General features: G+C 36.9%; 3 long non-coding RNA genes and 1 pseudogene across 3 annotated transcripts; 2 read left to right on the top strand and 2 right to left on the bottom strand.

The window, feature by feature from the left end:
• Window positions 1-381: 381 nt before the first annotated feature.
• Window positions 382-1445, top strand: LOC118337710 (annotated as a pseudogene).
• A 2457-nt stretch (window positions 1446-3902) lies between these two features.
• LOC118337711 lies at window positions 3903-4273 on the top strand. Its single transcript, XR_004797182.1, has 2 exons — window positions 3903-4124; window positions 4199-4273. It is a non-coding gene; the product is annotated as an uncharacterized LOC118337711 (long non-coding RNA).
• Window positions 4274-4422: 149 nt separating this feature from the next.
• Window positions 4423-4649, bottom strand: LOC118337709. Its single transcript, XR_004797181.1, has 2 exons — window positions 4550-4649; window positions 4423-4464 (listed from the first exon to the last, which is right to left on the bottom strand). It is a non-coding gene; the product is annotated as an uncharacterized LOC118337709 (long non-coding RNA).
• Window positions 4650-4734: 85 nt separating this feature from the next.
• Window positions 4735-5220, bottom strand: LOC118337707. Its single transcript, XR_004797180.1, has 3 exons — window positions 5036-5220; window positions 4917-4944; window positions 4735-4837 (listed from the first exon to the last, which is right to left on the bottom strand). It is a non-coding gene; the product is annotated as an uncharacterized LOC118337707 (long non-coding RNA).
• Between the last annotated feature and the right edge of the window lie 146 nt (window positions 5221-5366).

Below are 5366 nucleotides of genomic sequence, written 5' to 3'. Positions count from 1 at the left end.
GAGAGATTAATATATTCGTGTCTAATTACACCATTTTAATGCCCGTTTCCGTCTAGGCTGGCATGATTGCGCATTGGAGGAGACTGAAGCAAGGAGCAGGATTACTAGCTCTCTCACAGGGCTGGAGAGGATGAAAGAAGAACCCTGGGAGGGTTACAGTTTATAGGACTTGGGCAGCACCGCCTGGATGAGGGCTGAGACACCTGCGCATGAAGGGTGGCAAGAACAGCTCCAGAAACTTGAGTATCTAGGGTAACCCCATGACAATTCTGTTAAAATTAGAGTTGAACAAATGTAAGAAAACATACACAAAACAAACATTTTCATATATATTTATATAAATGGTTCTTGTTTTCTAAAGGTGTTGCCGTGAGCTGGTAGGGGTCAGAGGTTGGAGGGCTGGCAGAGAGTGGAGCAGATGCTGTTAAGGGTGTCCGCAAATAGTGAGGAGGAGGGTGAAGGAGCTCACCTATCAGGTACAACTACATTAAGATTTTACATGTACTGTACAGATCAATCTAACATACTTACCAAGCAAATACATATTTTCTTTTACAGACTGAAGAGGACAAGAAAAATGTTACCAGGCTGCAGGATCTGGTTGACAAACTGCAGCTCAAAGTGAAGGCCTACAAGAGGCAGGCTGAGGAAGCGGTAAGGACTTATCATATACATTGGAAACATAATAAGGTCACAGTTGTTTTATCCACAGAAGACCTTTTTGAACATTTTAAAATGTTTCTGTGTTTTGTATTTCAGGAGGAGCAAGCCAACGTTCACCTGTCCAAGTGCAGAAAGGTCCAGAATGAACTGGAGGAGGCTGAGGAGCGTGCTGACATTGCAGAGTCCCAGGTCAACAAACTGAGAGCAAAGAGCCGTGACTCTGGCAAGGTAAATACACATCCCACTTTTATATTTGCATACATATACACACGCAATACAATGACAACAAAGATTTATTTTAGCTTCATAAAGTTTAAGATAGAGGTAAGGCAAGCTAAATATATTTCAGTCAAACAACTCATGTTTGAAATGTGTATGACAGCAATATAGCATCGGTAGATTTTTGAGTCTAGGCTCTGACTAGGGGGGGTTTAAGGTATTTTGTCATCACTACCCAATATCTCTATGTACGCGTATCTGTATCTAAAATACCTTAAACCCCCCTAGCCGGAGCCTACAGATAGATGCTGGGGTGGTGGTGGGACTTACAGCGCAGCAGGCAGCAATACTGGTGGAGGGCAGCAGCAGCAGCATTGACAGAGCAGAGTTATATGTATAACCTTTAAAAATGGTGTATGTATGCACATATGTAAGGTATGTATTGATTATCCTATTTTTCTACAGGGAAAAGAGGCGGCTGAGTAAAGCACTCCGGCTGATGGGCTGTTTCCAATCATATAATATGATGTGAAATATACCACAATAAAATAGTTGTTTATCTTAATTTGCTTTCTGTGTTATTTTAATCCCATTGGGATCATTTGTGACTAGGGATGTCACAACACCAGAAATGTAGTAGTTGATACCAGTGCCAGTGGAATTTCATGATTCTAAATACCCAATTTGATACAATGGTAAAAAACAAAACAATAAATCCCATGTACTAATGTGATATGTAAATGTGGATCATTTGCGACACAGCTAAACACAATTTTATAATCTTCATTACAAGTGGTGGCTACAACATAAACTATCCATTTTTTATGTTTATGTATGTGTAAATATATATATATATTGTTCAAGTGAACAATGACCAAAAATGTCAAAAATGTATCCACAATGTTACCATCCATAACACTTGAGGTATGTGGTAGGAACAATTAAGTGTACCCCAATATGAAACCATTTATAGATCCCGAGAACAGAAAGGAGAGCCATGACATCTTAGAGGAACACTATCAAGAGGGCCTGGGAGTTCTTCTGGATCTCTCAGAAGTTGTAGGAACTGTTTGAGGAGAAGGAAAAAGGTTTCACTTATGTCACTGTAATCTCCATGTGAATAATTAGCATGACTATGAATGAATAGGTGGATTATTTTAAGACAGATTCTTGATTATAAGGACTTTTTGAAGCCACAGACAACACTTTGATAGTTCAATTAAATCTGCCATCCCAGAATCACAGTGAGTGCTCACTTTTGTGAAGAGTGGAAGAAGTTGTCAGAGAGGAATTTTATCTGTAGTATAGAAATGTTTTAAATAAAGCACATGCTAACCTTTCAGAGAATAATTAACTGCCACAATCTTAGATCACTGTTCTTCTCTCAGATAAGGAGGAACTGATGAATTTATGTCTCTATATCACTTTCTTGATGTACGTGTGTAGCGCTATGACTTCATGCTGCGACAAAATTGAAAGGCAGAAACACATTTACCAGTAAAATAAACAAATTTGTCACAATATAAATATTATTTAATAGTAATCATTCCTATAATAAATGGAAGGCAGTACTGGTTCAAGTTCATAATGGATAAAAAACATTCAATCGTCAGATTTTATTTTTCTCAGTTAAACATTAGTATACATTGTACAAGGAATAATCTTGGTCCACATTGTTTTATCATTATTCATATTTTATTCTGAGATAAGTACCGTTTAAAATGTTTTTTTTTGTTTCTACCACATTTGATCTATACTACATGTTCTTGTATTGCTTTTAAGTTGTGGTGAATAAATGTTTTATGGGAAATAACTTCTTTTTCTATGACAAACTCATGAAGAAATTACTTTTTTACAATGCATGATAAATTCTATTCTATTCAGATATTTTTGGGAAAATGTTAAATTTCAATAAAAACACAACGTTTCCAAGGGAAAAAAGGGGACTGGAGCACACTGAACACACTCGCATCAGAGACAAAATGGACAACATGAAGCAAATACATAAATTATGAAAAAATAGTAACAGTTGTAGTACAGTCTTATGTAGAATAAATTTCACATTTCAAATTTAGTAATGTAAAAGTCAGACATGATAGTGATTTGACAGAGACAGGTACGGTGTTAACACTTGGGAGTGAAGTCAGTTTAGCTTCAGATAAGTACATTAATTTAATTCTAAACTGTTCTTTAATTTCTAATAATTAAATAATAATAAGAAAATCCAAAATTACTTGATTGTCATCCAAGAAATATACTTCACAATTATACAACATACACTGTAAAAACAATTACAAAACTGTATATAATATTAGTGAAACAGACACATTAAACAATCAAATATATTTTTTATTATTTTATTAATTATGATTTAACCAAATAAACTGACAATTGAGGAAAATAGAACAATGATTTTATTAGTGTACATCCTGTTAAATGAACATGAGCCCAAAAATAAATTTAATTGAAGTGCTGATTAAGCAAAAATTAAATACTGGTTATATTTGCAACATATGTTTTATAGGCTATCTTCTATCACTGCCTGGCTTACCACATTTGGTGTGTATTCCATATTTAACTTTACTATGTCAGCAAAATCCAGTTCAATATAAAGAGGTCCTCTTGGAAATGTGGAAGGGTGTGACAGAAGACCTGGGAGTTCCTGCTTGTGGTAAAGCTGTGTTCTCTTGTGCTTTAGAAAACTTGAATGTCTTTCATTTATGAAATAATGTTAATGATGTTAAATAAATCTTGTCTTTTTAAATCTACATATAACATAAACTGTTTTGAACAGGACTGGTGAATACTGTTGGCAGAGAGGGGGTCAGGTAATGACAACTTTAAAATTTGAACTTTTCTTGTATAATACATTTGCATTTAATATTTCTCAGAATTTTATTTAAATTTATTCATCCAAAGGTTTTGACAAAACTAAACTGCATGAGTGGTGTCAGTTTGCTCAAGTTCAAGTGCTGTTTAATTACATAAACTTAAGTCTAATATGACAGTTCCTCTGTGCTTATCTAACAGACATAAGCTGCAACCATGAGTACAGACGCGGAGATGGCCGTTTATGGCAAAGCTGCCATATACCTCCGTAAGCCAGAGAGGGAGAGAATTGAGGCTCAAAGCAAACCCTTTGATGCCAAGGCTGCCTGCTACGTGGCCGATGCCAAGGAGCTGTACTTGAAGGGAACAATCATCAAGAAATAGTCACTGTCAAAGTCCTGGACACGGAGGAGGTTAGTATCACTAAATCAAAGTAAACTGGGATTCAATACGATCAGCCCCCAATGTGACAAATGTCCTGTTCCAGGAGAGGACAGTTAAAGAAGATGACGTCTCTCCAATGAACCCTCCAAAGTTTGACAAGATTGAGGACATGGCCATGTTCAGGAAGCTTCGGACATGTTTACTCTAGACTCTCCAGGCGATCTACAGAAGTTGTTAAAAGTCGAGACATGTCTATCCTCAATTCCAACTATTTGCTATGGTACTATGAGACCTGTTACTTACATGTCCAATATAACAGCCACTAGCAGGTTGCCAGTGCCTGCCGAAATGGATTCTGATGAATTTACCCTGTTTGGAACATGAATTTTTAATGTCCCATAATGGGCAATGTGTAACAACACATCTCATGGAGTAGAAATCCTTCCATACTTACAAAACGAGAAGAGTTGTCATTTCCTCACAGTTTTGGCGTTACCATAGGCCTCCAACAGAGGATTGGCTGCAAAATCTGATCCTCCAGTGACCCCATAATCCAGGTTTAAAATTGATGTCAGAAAATGAATGTATGTATTCCATACTTAAAGAACACTGAATTTGTAATCATCATACAGTAACAAACCTTTTGATGTGTCCCTCTTCTTGTCTCCACCAACTGAGATTGTTGCGAAATACGGATGACACGCTTGGGGTGTTCACAGTCTTTCCAGCACCAGATTCTCCACTAGGTATAGACACAGACTTGTAAGAATTTTATTCATATTAGATTATGTTCAGCCAAAGTCAACAAATGTGAAACTTACGTGATCAAGACAGACTGGTTCTCCCTATCTGTTCAATTGGGGAAAAAACAAAAACATTTTTTTACTAAGCAGAAACCTCATATACTGATTAATTTAACATTGTTATGGTAACAACTTACCAGTAAGCATGAACTGAAAAGCGTTGTCAGAGACAGAGAAGATGTTGGGGGTGGAGCCTCCATACGCTTCTTGCCTCTATAGGCATTTACAAATTTCCTGATCGTACACTGGAGCCACTATAGGGGTTCACAGTGGCACAGAACAGCCCAGAGTAGGTCTGAAAGTGATCATAGAAATCCAGCAGTTAACTCTAAGTATAGCTAGTTTGCCGCTGTATATAGGTATATTTCTTTTTCTTATTAGGCAGCCTTTCTAGTGAGATCTCCATGCTGCCATAACGGCTCTTTGAGGTTACAACACAGAGGCTTCATTGGAGATGGTCATCCATGC

The sequence above is a fragment of the Morone saxatilis genome, unplaced genomic scaffold, assembly GCF_004916995.1.
Source record: "Morone saxatilis isolate NCDOM2014 unplaced genomic scaffold, NCSU_SB_2.0 Contig319, whole genome shotgun sequence".
Lineage (NCBI taxonomy): Eukaryota > Metazoa > Chordata > Actinopteri > Moronidae > Morone > Morone saxatilis.
The sequence above is the reverse complement of the archived record's forward strand: the minus strand, read 5'-3'. Positions and strand labels throughout refer to the sequence as shown.